This window comes from Carassius auratus, unplaced genomic scaffold, assembly GCF_003368295.1.
Source record: "Carassius auratus strain Wakin unplaced genomic scaffold, ASM336829v1 scaf_tig00011994, whole genome shotgun sequence".
Taxonomy (NCBI): domain Eukaryota; kingdom Metazoa; phylum Chordata; class Actinopteri; order Cypriniformes; family Cyprinidae; genus Carassius; species Carassius auratus.
In genome coordinates, this window is record NW_020524254.1 from 202,436 (window position 1) to 218,002 (window position 15,567).

A 15,567-nucleotide genomic window follows, 5' to 3' on the forward strand; every position below is an offset into this window, starting at 1 on the left:
TTTATGAGCCCAAACTTTAAAAATTGTTTTTGTTCATTTACTTTACATGTTTCTGGTTTAGCCACAATAAGATTTTTTCTAGATCCTACATTAAATTTATATATTTGACCTCACTATTCGGGGAACAGACACAGTCTTAATAGATTTTACAGCGCAAGTATGTTTATCATTTAAGCGGGTGGAACAAAAGTCATCATAATAGTTATTTGAGAATTGTCTTACTAGTGTCCTGGAATGTCACATTTTATTATTAGGTCTTTTGACACATACATGTTTTACCAAATAAAAAGAACAGCACTTTTAGAGTTCACCCCACTATTTGATGTGAGCATAATTATTGGAACAGTTGAATTCAAGGCAGATTTAAAATATTAAAAGCTAATATTTAGTTGCAGATACCTTGCATGTGTGGCACCCAAGTGGTGGGTTTTGTTGTTCAAGACTCAATTAATTACAACACCGACTAAGCCACCCTGGAGTTTCACCCAGGGAAATAATGGTCCAGTAAGGACACAGGTTCATTCCCACAAAGATAGAGCAGAGATGGAATATAGAAAATAACAATTTATTATGACAAACTAAAACTCCACACACACTTCAGTACACAAGGGGTTAATATGGCTCAAATCAAAACTAAAAGAAAAATATCTAAATCATACAATCCAAAAAGTAACTTGTCAGTTGGTGAGGAGAAATAACAAACCTACTAGGGCTGGGATAAACAATTATTTTTTAAATGATTAATCTAGCGATTATTTTTTTTTGATGCATCGATTAATCTAACGATTAATTTTTTCAGACCAATTCGATTTCGATTATCTCCCCATAAATTGACTACTAACAATTTATACATGTTGATTTACACATCTGAATGAAAAAAACATGAATTGCTTAACATTGCAATATATGTTTATTGCTCTTAAAATTACAAAATAAAAGACTGACTAAGAATGCATTACTTTGCACTTGTATAGAGATAGCATTCAGTAAAACCTTGAAGCCTTGAAAACACATAGCTTACTGAAACAAGCTTACTGAACACATAGGGCCTAGCTTTCTGAAAAAAAGTTCTTCTTTCAGATGAAAATAACAACAACTTGATGTCTAGCATTCAATAAAAAAAATCCTCCATGTGAAACTTTGGCGTTCTGCCCTTTTTCTATCGTGTCTAATGATTTTGGTTAAAATGCACGAGGGAGAGAGAGAGAGAGAGAGAGAGAGAGAGAGAGAGAGCGCAAGACAGCGCTCGTGTAGTTTGAAGACTGTTAGTGCGCGAGCGCGGGTGAAACTTTGGTGTTTCGCCCTTTTGCTATCCTGTTTAATGATTTTGATTAATATGCACAAGGGAGAGAGAGAGCAAGAAGTGCTCGTGTTGTTTGAACACTGAGTGTGCGCACGCAGCCGGGGCTCTCTCTCGTACGCGCCCTGTCAGGCGCAGCAGTCATTCTATTCTACCTCACTCACCGATCAAATAAGGCTTTGACAGCCGCCAAAAAAAAGATCAATGCAGAATAACCCCTGGATTGGTTATATAACGTTGGACAGAATGTTGATCCGGCCATCACGTATATTCATCGCACATAAGGTAAACGTTTTGCAAACGTTTTTTAGAGAAATAAAAACAGGTCGACGAATCGATGCGCATATTTTGCATCTTTATCCCAGCCCTAAAACCTACCCAACTCCACTTCACTACACACTTCAAACGTACAGTGATGTACTCACTGCACCAAAAGCACACGTGCATTCAGGTGACGGAAAATTAAGAAGAATTAAATCACTCAGTGAACAAGGGTACCCATTAACTTGGACCTAGAGTGGTCAGCACTCCTTCCTAGCCAATCCAACAAAAAATATACAAATTAACATCAAATTGTCACAAATCAATAAACAAGATAAAAAGAATACAATCAAATATCACAAATCAATACACAAAAAAAACACAAAGTTGATCAAAGAAATACAAATAAACAAAATCACCAATTCAATCACCTACCCATAAACATTACTCACACACACACACATCACTCCATAAAATCACGCAAACTCACAACCATTAATACTTATTTCTCACACACACACACTTCCAACAGTAAACGAACACACTCACACAACTTGCATCAATTTATGAATTCATTCACACAACAATCCACTTATACCATACAACCCCACAAACACAATCTCCCAGTTGAAACAGTGTGAAGGTGACTAAATGGCCACGTGGACTAAACTCGGGTCTCACAATCTCCAGACTTCAAGTTCACTGGATGCAGACTGGTAAAGCAGGTGCGAATGAGGCAAGGCGGAACATCACGGCCACGCGCCACAGTGCGAAGGTACTCGAAACACAAAGATAAAGACCAAACAGGAAGGGGAAGCCCAGTCGCGGTCGCACTCAGCTCGCTGTAATCATGCGGACATATTACCAGCTCTTGACCCCCTTAAACTAAAACAGAGGTGGACACTATATAGCCAACAAGTCTTTTCGCGAATATTCCTCCATTAAATCAATAGTTTACTCACCTGAATATTAGCAAATCAGCCCTTCCAACGTCATACCACAAATGGATAAACACAGCCCAGGATGCATACCAAATTGTGTGTGGCTCAAAGATCCCCATGTGGGAACAGCTCGGAAAGACGGCGTCCAAGTCTGCAGCAGTCAACACGCTTCCCAACAACTCAGAAACCCTCCTTACTCACTCACGCGCCTTGTTATTACCATGCAGTAAGTGATCAAGTTGTTACCAACATTAACTAGGCAGCTATGCCTGATACACATGCAATGAGAGCAGTGAGTCTGCAACCCATAGACATCACCATACTCTTGGTCTTATGCTTTGAAATGCTTTTCTCCAGCCTTCAATGCAGCCAATTCCAAATGTTGTTTGTTTTGGGGAGTTCTGTCTTTAGTCTCCCCTTAAGCTGTTGAAATTAATGTTCAACCGAATTTAAATCTGGAGATTGATTTGGGCAATCTAAGACTTTACATTTCTTTGCCCTGATAAATTCCTTGACTGAACTGGCAGGGTGTTTTGGCTCAGTGTCCTGATCCAATATTTTCTTGAATATTGGTAACCAAGATGATTTTTTACCCTTCCAAATTCATTCTGCTTCTGCCATCATACATTAAGTCATCATTAAAATGAAGAGGTCCTGTTCTAGAGACAGCCATGCATGCCCATGCCACCAACCACCACCACCAAGCTTTACAGATGAGGTTGTATGCTTAAGATCAATTTCAGTTCCCATTATTTCACACTTTTGCTTTCTAATCACTTAAATAAAGTTTATTATTTGTCTTATCAGTCCATCAGCTCAGCTCCAAAACTCTACTGGCTCACATTTGTGAAGAAACTTGCTAGTTTTGCCCCCATGGGTGGAGTCCCATAACCTCTTGACCATCACCTGCGTACATGGAGACACACGACAGGTCCCCGCTCGTCACCATCTTGGCCGCCACAGGCACCTGGCCCATTGAAGTGGGGATGGTGAGGTACTTCCCTGTCCCCATGCTGCTTGGGAGAGACTGGCCGGGGTTTGACCGGCTGCTCACCACCACTCAGCATACCAGATTGCCGAAACCGGAATTCGACCCAAGGGCCTCGGCAGGGCCCCACCTTGCTAGCTTCAGACAGCGCCAAAGATGGTGAATCCCCCTCCCATGCTCAACTCTACTTTGATGTGTTCCAACAGGTGGTGGGAGGGGAGAGTTTGCAAAGGAAAAACATGGGGACGATCGGTTACAACATTGCTGGTTACAAGTGAGAGTAATCGAGGGGAAGGAAAACCAGCCACCGCCTCATCCAGTTCCTCACTTTGATTTCCAAAATGGCTTGCTTTACTGTGTCATGCAGTGAAGGGAGAAGGGAAAAACTACTGGTTGTGCCCCGGACGAAGACCAAGTCTATGATGACTGGCCACCTGGGGGGCGCAAAACACCATACAATGGATCAGTGACCGCCTTTACTGGCCAGGCCTGGATGCTGACATGAAGCGGTTTTGTCAAGCTTGTCCCACCAGCCAACGGACGTCACCACAGACACCTCCCCCAGCCCGCTGATTCCTCTGCCTATCATCAAAGTTCCCTTCGAGTGTATAGGGATGGATTTGGTTGGGCTGCTGCCAAAGTCTGCCCAGGGCCACGAACACATCCTGGTGAGAGTGGACTATGCCAGTCTCTACCCAGAAGCTGTCTCCCTTCGAAAGGCCAAAGCCATTTCTCAGGAGCTGTTCCTCCTCTGTAGTCGAGTCGTCCAATTCTCCAATGTGTTCTCCCCCCTCCCTGGACGCACCCACACACTCCAGCATGATGTCTGCACACCACCAGGCATGATTGTCAGGCAGCGGCCCTACCGAGTTCTGGAGGCTTGGCAACATGCCATCGAGAGAGAGATACAGGTGATGCTGAAGTTAGGGGTGATAGAACCATCACACAGCCCATGGTCCAGCCCCATCATCATGGTCCCAAAGCCTAATGGCAACCTCCGCTTTTGTTATGACTTTCAACGCCTCAACAAAGTCTCTGAGTTTGACGGCTATCCGATGCCGTGGGTGGATGAGCTTTTAGATAGCCTGGGTAGAGCCCGGTTCATCTCCACCCTAGACCTCACCAAGGGATACTGGCAGGTACCATTGACAGAGGAGGCCAAGCCAAAAACTGCGTTCTCAACCCCCAGTGGCCACTGGCAGTACCGGGTTCTCCCCTTCTGCCTCCATGGGGCCCCAGCCACTTTCCAACGAATAATGGATATCCTTTTGAGGCCCCATCAATCCTACGTGGCCGCTTACATGGATGACGTCATCATGTACTGGGAGAGCTGGGAGGACCACTTGGAGCAGTTGCGGAGGGTGCTAGTGGAGTTACACCGGGCTGGACTGCCAACTGCCGGAAATGTAATCTGGCCCTCTTTGAAGCTAAGTACTTGGGCCTCCAGGTGGGCCGTGGCCTTATCATCCTCAGGAGATGAAAGTGGCAGCGACCCTCTCAGCGCCGCAGCCCATCTCCAAAACCCAGGTACGAGCCTTTTTGGGTTTGGCGGGGTAATATCGCTGCTTAAGTTAAGTTACTTAACTGAGTTAAGGCGGGAATACACTGTGTGATTTCGGCGCGATTTCGGCAAGGTACCAACTCACACTGTACGAGTAGATTGCTTGCGGTGTAAAGCCAAAGCTCACGATTTGTATGCACTCACTGTATGGTCCGATCGTCGAGTTGTGATTTGACTGCTCACACCATACGTGAGGAATCAACCGAATCAACACGTAGGACCCCTCAGAACCCGGATGTTTGTTGCGGTTTCTGAATAAACATGCTTTCCCGGGATAAACGCAATGCTTTGGTAATATGCGCAATTCTGTGTGCTGAAACGTCAAAAATAACAAAAAGCGTAGGCATATCTAGACGCGCAGGTGGCTTGGAGGCCGTGGCCAATATGTTTATCCATTTTGCAACGTGAACTGGAGGAAAGCAGGCCTTTTCTTCCCTATTTTTTTATTTTTCTTTGCCATAACTCCACAAGTTTTCCCTCCATCACTTCAGTCCACGCTACACGCCGTGTCACCATGGTTTCGTTTATGGTTTTGCGCACGCGCAGTGAGGGAAACGCGGAAAATCGGTCCATAGCCCTGCTTCAATAGTGCAATAACTCACGAGAGGCGACCAAAATTTCTGACATGTCAGAAATCCATCCGACCAACCGATTGCCGGTCGGGAGAGGTTAATCGCCTCTCGTTTCCCCTTGTACACTGCATGAACACTGCATGACAAACGACGCACGAAAATGCTGAAAATCGGCCTGACCCAAAAAAGAGTTGCATGAGTCAGAATTCGGCTCAAAATCAGATGAAAATCGCACAGTGTATGCCCGGCCTTAATGGATTGAGCAAACTCCCCATTAAATGAACCCAAGAGCAGAGGTGATCAAACAGCAAGGAGTCATGGATCTTCAACAAAAGACAATCTTTACTAATAAAAAGTACTATAAATCAAGAGAAGCTGGGCTTTCGAGAAACAGTACAAAGAAAAATAGACACAAGGGTCCAAAGACTTAAACTTTAACAGACTTAGCTTGCAACAGGTAACATAGGCTCAAGACTGAACAATAAAGTATGGCACAATCACACTTAAATATGGCAAGATACAGGTGTGATGCATGGCAAGATACAGGTGTGATGCATCAGGCATAATGAATGTTAGTGTTCAGCAGGAGTCTGTTGAGAGGCGCCACCTGCCGACCAGGAGGAAAATAGCAGTCCAGTTAATGGTTCCTTACATTAGACAAATAGCTGAGAAGTATAGACATTAAGTTTACTGCCTTTATTTACAAGTTTATAATAATGTTATATATTTTGTTTTTAGATATTAATTGTACTTGACTGGGTGAAGGAGTGGCAGGAAGCAAGTGCGAGAATAACACAGTTTAATGAAGACAATGATACAAGACAACAATAATACACAAATATGACGGGAAAACTGCGAGAAAGCGAGCCGAAGGTAAGTGATGTTGCTTGTTGGTGATGTGCGTAGAGTGGATGGGGTTCCGGGGGGACACGGACATCCAACGCAGAAACACACAAGAAAGCAAACATAAGTCACGTACATGAAACAATGCTCTCATGAACACAAGACGCTAGACAAGCCAATATATGGGGATGAGTAATGAGTGACAGCTGTTGCTGATGACAATTAGGGGAGACGCCCACAAACTAATCGGTGCTGACGCGTAACACACAGACTTCACCCACAAAAGTGCAAAACCCTGAGATCACGGTTTACCAACCGTGACATTAATACTATTATGTCTAATATAATAAATATAATATAATAAATTTTTTTGATATTACTCATTTTTACAATCCACCTTATTTTTCCTGTACGAGTGGGTGTGGTCATTTGTACTTTTATGGTTCTGGCTTCTGGTTTCCTCTTCTTCCAGCTGTTTTTAGCTGAACAAAAACTTTCTCAGGATTTTTCTGCTTGATATTGCAGATTGGTGTGTCTTACCATATTATTACATAATTATTATTATTAAATGTATTTTCTAGGGATGCACGATAATATCGGCACAATATCGGTATCGGCCGATAAAAGCTTAAAATGACCATTATCGGTATCGGCCGATATGAATATTTCTGCCGATGAGCCAAACCGATATTCTCCAAGTGAAATAATTGACCTGTTTTTCAGATGTGAATGTCTGTCTACATTTGTAAAATAATAAATTTATGGTAGAATCATTACAGAAGAGATACATGGATTTCTCTTCAGTAAAATTAAAGTTTAAATATATCAGTATATATTTGTATATATATCTATATCGGTATCGGCATCGGCCAAAATTATTTTGAAAATATCGGCATATCGAATATCGGCCAAAATCCAATATCGTGCATCCCTAGTATTTTCTTATTGTGAATACACTGCTTTACTGTTTACTGCACACTGTTATTCTTCTCTTTTTTTTTCTCTACCGTAGTAAATAAATACATTAAACGTGATATACGCACGCTTCCTAATTCGTCCCACCGAGAGCAGAGACTACATTACCCATACACCCTTGAGTTTTACAAGTGAAAAGCGCATGCATCGCTTTTACCGCTGTCATTGTCAACCACTCAGTGTGGTCGGAGAGGGTGTGTGAAACGCGCACACTCGGCTCTGTACAAATACAGTGAACAACACTTAAAGGAGGGATGAAATGCTATTTCATGCATACTGAGTTTTTTACACTGTTAAAGAGTTGGATTCCCATGCTAAACATGGACAAAGTTTCAAAAATTAAGTTGTACGTTTGAAGGAGTATTTCTGTTCCAAAAATACTCCTTCCGGTTTGTCACAAGTTTCGGAAAGTTTTTTTAGAGTATGGCTCTGTGTGACGTTAGATGGAGCAGAATTTCCTCATATGGGTCCTAGGGCACGTCTGCCGGAAGAGCGCGCGCTCCCATATAGCAGAGCACTGAGAGCAGAGGCATTCAGTGATCAGAGCGAGAGCGTCGCGAAATTTCACAAAAGAAGTGTATTTTTGGTTGCCAGGGCAAGACAACCCTGCACAGATTACCAAAAATAAAACAGCATTAAGGGACCAGTGGATGGAGTTTATTTTTACAGAGCATCAACGGAGTTGTGCAAGTGTTTGTGTTTGTTCCCTGCATTTCGAAGATGCTTGTTTTACAAACATGGCACAGTTTGACGACGGATTTGCGTATCGTTTATTTCTTAAGGATGATGCAATCCCAACGAAAAAGGGCCACGATCGTGTGTTGGAACCGCAGGCAGTGAGTAAAACTGCCTTCTTGTTAGTGCGTCCGCCTCTCATGCCGAGACCCGGGTTCGAGCCCCGCTCGGAGCGAGTCATTGCTGCTGCTGCTCTCGTTCAGTTTCAGCCTCGGGATCTGATTCTGGATCATAAATATACGCTGAATCTGACTGTTAGCCATGGTTTGTTTTGGTTGTTTTTTTCCTCACGGTGTCACAGCTTCCAAACGCTCTCAACACAAAAGCCTACTCGCGCTCGTGATTCTTTAGCTCCACCCACACGTCACGCCTCCAGTCGGTCGTGTTTTTCCGGGAAAAATCGGTACAGACTATCTTTCTCTTATGAATATAATAAAACTAAAGACTTTTTGGAGTTATGAAGGATGCAGTACTACTCTATAGGTACTCAAGATTAACAGGATATTGAGTGAAACGAGCATTTCACCCCCCCTTTAATATGCTCTCCTGACTTCAGACTCTGAGTACTAAAAGAACACGGTCAGAATCAGATGACTCGCTGGCTGACACCCAACCAAGACAGAATGGTATCGCTGCAGGTCAGACGCAAGCTAATGAAGTAATGCAGTATCTCTTTCTAAGGGTATTTTTTCAAAATTATTTTGCACATTTTATGTTCAGTAGCTTTTTCTAAGTGTATTTTTTCAAAATTATTTTGCACATTTTATGTTCAGTAGCTCTTTCCAAGGGTATTTGTTCAAAACTATTTTGCACTTTTATTTATGTTCAGTAGCTCTTTCTAAGGGTATTTGTTCAAAATAATTTTGCACATTGTATTTATGTTCAGTAGCTCTTTCTAAGGGTATTTTTTCAAAATCCTTTTGCACATTTTATGTAGCTCTTTCTAAGGGGTATTTTTTTTTTTTTTTTTTTGCACATTTTATTTATGTTCAGTAGCTTTTTCTAAGGGTATTTTTTCACAATTATTTTGCACATGTTATGTTCAGTACCTCTTTCTTAGGGTATTTGTTCAAAATTATTTTGCACATTTTATTTATGTTCAGTAGCTCTTTCTAAGGGTATTTTTTCCTAAATCTTTTTGCTCATTTTATTTATGTTTGTTAGCTCTTTTTAGCTCAAGCAAATCCACAAACTAAGGATTTATAATTTTTTATAAGGTCGTCTGTTGACTGCTGTATATAAAACCCCTTCAACACAGGGGATGAGGGGAGTCGTCAAAAAAATTATATATATATATAGGCTATAATAGAGTACAGGCACCTCTTTTGGGCCACTTAAAGCACTGGTTGGATGCACATGTATTATTTAATACATTTTAAAGAAGTAATAAGCATGATAACGACTGTGTGAATTGCTTTATATCTATAAATACATCATTATACCTATGTCTCTACCTAATATATTGCACCATTTAAAAAAAATAAAAATAACAAAGCAACTGAAAAGAATAGACACTGCAAGTAAATTGCAATGGCTTTTTTTTTTCTCTTAAATAACTTATGTGGTGGATATGGCTGTCAGGGATACGCGGGACTCAGATGCAGGTAACAGAGTTTATTAGCCCACACTGGGCAAACAGGGAAAAAAAAAACAGAAGAATGGCTACTCCTCAGAGTAGAGCAAAAGAAATCTCTCAGCGGGGACCAGTCCAAGCGTCTTCTGTGACGCAACGTCAGGTCTCATCCACCAGAGCGTCGTTGGGGGACGCAGCGTCAAGTCACACCAAAATCCCTGAAGGAAAGGACAGAGTGCAGAGAGGAGCTGGGGGTCAGGTCTCAGAAGATCCAAAAGAGAGGTGAGGCAGGGACCGGAGGCAGAACCAGTCTAGACTGACAAGAGCAGTACCCGGGGAAAAAATACAAATCCAAAAACACGACAAGGCAGGACTAGGCAGACAGGTTGAAACAATCACACTCGAAGCACAAAACAATCACAACGGTCTGACAAAAGACAGAGCACGAGAGGAACTAAAATAGAGGAGAGCTAATGAGGAAGGAGTGGCTACAGGTGTGACGGAACACAGGGAATTAAGGGTAACGAGTGGGAGGGGGAAGAAACACTGACAGCAGAACACATGAGCTGTCAAAACAAAACCCATGTGTTCTGAGACTAGACACACAGACAAAAATATAGCAACACAGACCTAAGTCATGACAGTACCCCCCCCTCCAGCTGCGCCACCAGGCGCAACCCGGAGGGTCTCACCTCGTCGCCGGCGGAAGTCCTCAATCAGAGTCTGGTCCAGAATATCCCGAGCCGGAATCCAACTCCTCTCCTCAGGACCGTAGCCCTCCCAGTCCACTAGATACTGGAAACCCCGACCACGACGTCTAGCATCCAAAAGCTTTCTCACAGTGTAAACAGGAGTACCATCCACTAGACGAAGGGGGGGAGGGGGTATGGGGGAAGAGACAATGGGATTAAGGGGGGGGGGGGATCTAAACACAGGCTTAACCCTGGACACGTGAAAGACAGGGTGAACCCGACCAAGCGTGGGAGGAAGCTTGAGCCGCACTGCCACCGGACTCAGGACCTTGGTGATGCGACATGGCCCAATAAACCTGGGTGCCAACTTACGAGAAGGCTCCCGGATGGGCAGGTCTTTGGTGGAAAGCCATACCTTCTGTCCGCAAACGTACTGGGGAGCCGGAGTCCGGTGACGGTCAGCCGCCAATTTGATCCGTCTGGAAGCCCGGGCCAAGGCCTCCTCAGCCCTCCTCCAGGTGCGCCGACACCTACGGACAAAGGCCAAGGCAGACGGGACCGCAGCTTCGGGTTCCTGTGCAGGGAAAAGGGGTGGTTGATAGCCAACAGAACATTGAAAAGGAGACATACCCGTAGACGCCACCGGGAGGGAATTGTGGGCATATTCAACCCACGACAACTGCTGACTCCAGGAGCTCGGACTCTGTGATGCTAGGCAGCGGAGAGCACGCTCAAGATCCTGGTTGGCTCGCTCGGCCTGCCCATTGGTCTGGGGGTGGAAACCTGAAGACAGACTCGTAGAGGCCCCGATCTGTCTACAGAACTCCCTCCAAAACCGGGAGACGAATTGTGGTCCTCTGTCGGAGACCACATCAACCGGAAGACCATGGATCCGGAAGACGTGGTCCACGACCACCTGAGCTGTCTCCTTGGCGGAGGGGAGTTTGGGTAAGGGGATAAAATGGGCCGCCTTGGAGAAGCGGTCCACCACCGTCAGAATAACAGTGTTACCCCTCGACGGGGGAAGGCCAGTGACGAAATCAAGGGCCAGATGTGCCCATGGACGAGAGGGAATGGGTAGGGGCTGTAACAGACCAACAGGAGACTGGTTAGAAGTCTTATTCTGAGCACAAACTGAGCAAGCCAACACAAACTGCCTGACATCTTGGGCCATGGATGGCCACCAAAATCGCTGACGGATGGCAGCCAGCGATCTCCGAACCCCTGGATGACAAGCAACTCTGGACTCGTGACCCCACCGAAGGACCTCAGGACGCAGCGCAGCCGGTACAAACAACCGACCCCCCGGACACCCCCCTGGGACCTCCCCCTCCCGCACGGCCTCTCTTACCCGTCGCTCGACATCCCAAGAAAGGGACCCCACCACCACCTCTCTGGAGAGAATGGTACTGGGGCTCACCTCCTCACCGGGATTCTCGAACAAACGAGAAAGGGCATCAGGTTTAACATTCTTTGATCCTGGCCGATACGAGAGGGAGAAATTAAACCGCCCAAAAAAAAGTGCCCAGCGGGCCTGGCGGGCATTCAACCTCTTGGCCGAACGGATATACTCCAAATTCCTGTGATCCGTCCAGACCAAGAAGGGCAACGCTGCGCCCTCCAACCAGTGGCGCCACTCCCCCAGGGCCAGCCTGACTGCCAGCAGCTCCCTGTTACCCATGTCATAGTTTCGCTCGGCTGGGCTCAGACGGTGAGAAAAGGCGCAAGGATGCACCTTCCCATCCTTGGGGGACCGCTGGGACAGGACCGCGCCTACCCCGACATCAGAAGCATCCACCTCAACAATGAATTGCCGTTCCGGATCTGGGAGACAAAGAACAGGAGCAGAGATGAAACGGGACTTGAGAGCACCAAAGGCCTCCTGAGCTTGTACATTCCATTTGAACGATACCTTAGGAGAGGTGAGTGCAGTTAAGGGTGCAGCAACCAGGCTAAAGTTCCTGATAAATCGCCTATAGAAGTTGGCGAACCCCAAGAACCGCTGCAACGCCTTCCGTGAGTCAGGGGTTGGCCACTCGGCCACGGCCCTTACCTTAGCGGAATCGGCCTTGATCCCCTCCGTCGAGATAATATGCCCCAGGAACGAAACCGACTTGGCATGGAACACGCACTTCTCCGCCTTGACGTACAGCTGGTTCTCCAGCAGCCGTTGTAGCACCTGACGGACATGTTGAGTGTGGACCTGCAATGAGGGAGAGAAGATGAGAATATCATCAAGGTACACAAAGACAAATCTGTTCACCATGTCGCTCAACACATCGTTCACCAGGGCCTGGAAGACAGCTGGGGCATTAGTAAGCCCAAAGGGTAGGACCCGGTATTCAAAGTGTCCCGTGGGGGTGTTAAATGCTGTCTTCCACTCATCCCCCTCACGTATACGGATCAAGTGGTAGGCATTACGGAGGTCTAGCTTGGTAAAGACCTTGGCTCCCAGTAACAACTCAAAGGCTGATGACATCAAAGGCAGAGGATACCGGTTTTTTACAGTGATGTCATTGAGGCCACGGTAGTCAATGCAGGGTCGCAGGGAGCCATCCTTCTTAACAAAGAAGAACCCAGCCCCAGCAGGTGAGGAAGAGGGCCGGATGAGGCCGGCATTTAAGGAGTCCTGAATATACTTGTCCATGGCCTCTCTCTCAGGACTAGACAGGGAATACAAACGACCCTTGGGCGGAGAAGTGCCTGGGAGGAGGTTGATGGCACAGTCATACGGCCGATGAGGAGGCAGGGATGTGGCCCGGGACTTGCTGAAGACCTGACAGAGATCACGGTACCCCTCCGGGACCCCGGCAAGATCACCCTCCTCAACCTGAAAAACAGGAGACACAGAGCCAGGAGACAAAGCAGAACCAAGACAAGACGCAAGACATGACTGACTCCAAGAGAACACAGAATTGCCGGACCAATCCATATGAGGGTTGTGCTGCACCAGCCACGGGTGCCCAAGGACAACAGGAGCACCCGGGGAATCTAGGAGGTACAACTCAATTACCTCACAGTGATTGCCGGACACAGTCAAACTTACAGGGGTAGTGGAATGGGTGATGGAAGAGATGAGGAGACCATTTAGGGAGCGAACAGAAATAGGAGAAGGAAGAGGAATAGTAGGAATACCCCACCGTGCTGCAACAGAGGCATCCAGGAAGTTGCCCTCAGCACCAGAGTCAACAAGTGCAGAACAGGAATGAAAGGAGTCCTTGTGCTGAATCGAGACCTTTAACATGGTACGAGAGATGGGGGAGTCGACATGATGAGTAGCACCCACCAGGATCCCCCGGACTACTGATGGGCTCTGGCTTTTAACGGGCACTGGATAGCTCGATGGCCCGGCTTCCCGCAGTACAGACACAGGCCCCGAGTCAGACGATCCTGCTTCTCTTTAGGGGTGAGGCGAAGACGCCCCACTTGCATAGGCTCAGGGTCTGTTGACGGTGACAAGGAGGTGGAAGCACTACTAGGAACGCCCTCCACCAGCATCCAGGGGGACTGAGCACCACGCCGCTGATGTCTACGCTGAAGGCGCCCCTCCACACGGAGGGCCAGATCCACAAGGATGTCAAGACTCTGCGGTAGATCTTGAGTGGCGATCTCATCCTGGATGTCATCATCCAAACCTTCCCGAAACCTTGCACGCAACGCTGCCTCATTCCAGTCACAGGAGGCGGCCAGAGTTCTGAACTGGATGGAGTAATCGGTGACTGATTGCCTGCCCTGGCTCAACCGCGTTAACTGGGCAGCTGCCTCATCGCCCTGAGCAGAGCGGTCAAACAGTTTGATCATCTCTGCCCTGAAGTCCTGGAAAGTGGCACAGAATGGAGCACGGGCATCCCACACAGCTGTTGCCCAGTCCCGGGCCTTTCCTTTCAAGAGGGTGATCACGAATGCGACTTGGGACTCCTCAGTAACATAGCGCCGAGGCTGGAGGGCAAAGACCAGAGAACATTGGGACAGAAAGGCACGGCAGGAGTTAGGGTCCCCATCATATGGCAGTGGACAATTGGCATGGGGTTCAGGCTCAGAACAAGTAGCCGATCTGCTGGCCAAGGCTTCAAGCTGGAGCCTCTGAATCTGGAGATTGAGGTCCGCTACCTGGGCTGTGAGGCCCTCAACCTCCCTAGTGGTGGTGGTCAACTGGCTGGAATGCTGTCCCAGAAGAATGCCTTGTTGACTGACTGCGACTCTTACTTGGTCTGCACCTGCTGAATCCATCGTGGTCAGACCGTTCTGTCAAGGATACGCGGGACTCAGATGCAGGTAACAGAGTTTATTAGCCCACACTGGGCAAACAGGGAAAAAAACAGAAGAATGGCTACTCCTCAGAGTAGAGCAAAAGAAATCTCTCAGCGGGGACCAGTCCAAGCGTCTTCTGTGACGCAACGTCAGGTCTCATCCACCAGAGCGTCGTTGGGGGACGCAGCGTCAAGTCACACCAAAATCCCTGAAGGAAAGGACAGAGTGCAGAGAGGAGCTGGGGGTCAGGTCTCAGAAGATCCAAAAGAGAGGTGAGGCAGGGACCGGAGGCAGAACCAGTCTAGACTGACAAGAGCAGTACCCGGGGAAAGAATACAAATCCAAAAACACGACAAGGCAGGACTAGGCAGACAGGTTGAAACAATCACACTCGAAGCACAAAACAATCACAACGGTCTGACAAAAGACAGAGCACGAGAGGAACTAAAATAGAGGAGAGCTAATGAGGAAGGAGTGGCTACAGGTGTGACGGAACACAGGGAATTAAGGGTAACGAGTGGAAGGGGGAAGAAACACTGACAGCAGAACACATGAGCTGTCAAAACAAAACCCATGTGTTCTGAGACTAGACACACAGACAACAAGACAAAAATATAGCAACACAGACCTAAGTCATGACAATGGCCCTCCAATAATGAAATATAAAACTCATCCCATAGCATCCTTTATTCATTTCAATTTAAGTTTAACTTAGTAAACAAATAAATTAAAATAAAATAAAAATACCATAAAGGAAGAAAGAAATCCTGCATATTCCTATAGTTTGTAAGAAATCCTGTATTTATTAAGGGTTCAATCATGTAGTTTTCTTTCAGTTGTTTCTTATTTCCATCACATATTTGTTTATTTAATAT